Raw genomic sequence first — 2,500 nt, forward strand, 5'->3', positions numbered from 1 at the left:
CGATATTTTGTGGCATCATTGTTACTCTTAAGATTGTCATCCTCGACTTGCTCGTGCATTGGGCTCGCACCTTGCACACACAAGCAATGCCTAGACAATCTTAATCATAGCTCAACCGCACACTCAGAGGATTGGATAGCTTCTTTCGAAGCCAACCTACCCACACACGTGTGAGAGTGGCCAACAATTTGCTAGCTTCTTCATCAACTCCGCCGAAAGCCATCCTCGACATACCCGTGCATTGAGAAGGTTTGGTGGCCGTACTCCCAACACAAAAGCATACCGAAGACAACCCAAGCTAAAGCTCACTTGAAGCCAACGCATCGTCACCATGTGTTCGTGTGGCCGAGAATTGGGTAGCTTCTTCATCAACCCCGCCGAAAGCCCATCCTCGACATACCCGTGCATTGAGAAGGTTTGGTGGCCGTACTCCCAACACAAAAGCATACCGAGGACAACCCCAAGCAAAAATTCATTTGAAGCCAACCCATCGTCGCCCACAACTAGTGGGTGATGGGTGTGCTTCCCGGGGTTGGCATAGACATTCCCTCGCATGCAAAAGATTGTCGATGCGAAAGATTATCTATTGCCAACCCCGGAAGCACACCATTCACACACTCCCGACCGGTGTGGTGTGGCGGTGATTGGATAGTTACGGATTGAGCACTTGCCAAGGATCAAAATGTGTCATTTAGAGAAACATTTTCAAAAAGTTTTTAAAATCTTGTGGGTTTGCAACTCATAAGAGCGTCACTTTCAACGTCCCCGGTATTGGATTGAGTTTCTAAAAACAACCGTGCACACCGAGGTTAAACTTTACCGGCTCCACTCCGACTCGCCGCTCGCCCACAATTTGTTTGCAACGAAACATTTGTTTTAATTTTGTTGGTTTAAATCTTGTTGGTTTGAAATTGTTTTGAAAAGGTTCTTTAAATCTAGTGGGTTTGCAACTCATAAGAGCATCACTTTCAACGTCCCCGGTATTGGATTGAGTTTCTAAAAACAACCGTGCACACCGAGGTTAAACTTTACCGGCTCCGCTCCGACTCGCCGCTCGCCCACTAGTCCGAAGGCAAACAAAACATTTGTTTTTCATTTTGATGAAAATTTCTGTTTTTAAATCTTGTTGGTTTGAATTTTTTTTGAAAGGTTCTTTAAATCTTGCGGGTTTGCAACTCATAAGAGCGTCACTTTCAACGTCCCGGGCATTGATTGAGTTTCTAAAAACAACCGTGCACACCGAGGTTAAACTTTACCGGCTCCACTCCGACTCACCGCTCGCCCACAAATCCGAAGGCAACAAAACATTTGTTTTTAATTTTGATGAATTTTTTTGAAAACATTGGCTTGGCAAGCCCCAATCCGCGACTATCCACCCACCGCCACCCCACACGGGTGGTTGTTGTTGCGAAATGAGGTTGTGGTCGACATGCCCGCGCATTTGAGAAGGAGTTCCTAGCACTCCATGCTCTTCCATGCCAAAAAAAAGCCTAGACAACCCCATTTCGCAACTTTCCACGCCTTTTTTTTTCCCCCTCACCCATGGCGGCGGCGTGGTGGCGGCGGCCGGATTCCGGCCACCACCGCCATGGGTGGCAGCCCCCCGACCCCGACACCAAACCCATAATACCGAGGCAACATATCGAGGCAACATATCGAGGCAACATGACATGGGTGTGGCGTGGGGGAAGGGGGCTGCAGCTAGGAGGGCATGGGCTGCCATGCATATGCAGGCAACACACACCCCCCTATATAGCATTTTATGCATTTAGCCCTTTGACAGGAAGAGACATCACCTATGCGCGAGGAGTCATAATGGGCTCTAAATAATTCAATACAAGGTATTTGGACGTGATTTTTTGCAGGGATACTAAGAAACATGCAATCTCTGATGGGAAAAAGTTTCATAAATATTTGAAGTCGGGAAGTATTTTTTATTATTTTTAGAAGTCGTAAAATTGAAAAAATCATTAAAACAAATCCGGGAGGAATTTTTTAGTTTTGTAACTTGGAGAAGGTACTAAAAATCATAGACTACTTATGGGGAGCTTATTGTGCGAGGAAATTTCAATAAAAATGGGGTTTGACAAGGTTTGAAAAATTCTGTCGACATTTGAAAAAATCTGGAACTAGGCTGCCGGCATGCTGCGCACATGCTGCGCGCATGCTGCGCGCAGGCTGCGCGCAGGCCACGGCAGGACAAGTTTCGCTAGCCTCACTGTCGACCGAATGCGCAAGCTGCGCGCACGCCATGGCAAGACAAATTTCGCTAGCCTCACTGTCGACAGAGTCAGCACGCTGCGCGCACGCCATGGCAGGAGAAGTTTCGCTAGCCTCGCTGTCGACAGAATCAGCACGCTGCGCGCAAGCTGTGCGCGCGCATGGCATGGCAAGTTTCGAAAAATTCTGTCGACAGGCTCCCGAGCGCGCACGCTGCCGACATGTTGTGCGCACGCTGCCGGCATGCTGTGCACACGCTGCGCGCAAGCTGTGCGCGCGC

The sequence above is a fragment of the Prunus avium genome, unplaced genomic scaffold, assembly GCF_965620075.1.
Source record: "Prunus avium unplaced genomic scaffold, drPruAviu1.hap1.1 HAP1_SCAFFOLD_113, whole genome shotgun sequence".
In the NCBI taxonomy this organism is placed as follows: Eukaryota; Viridiplantae; Streptophyta; class Magnoliopsida; order Rosales; family Rosaceae; genus Prunus; species Prunus avium.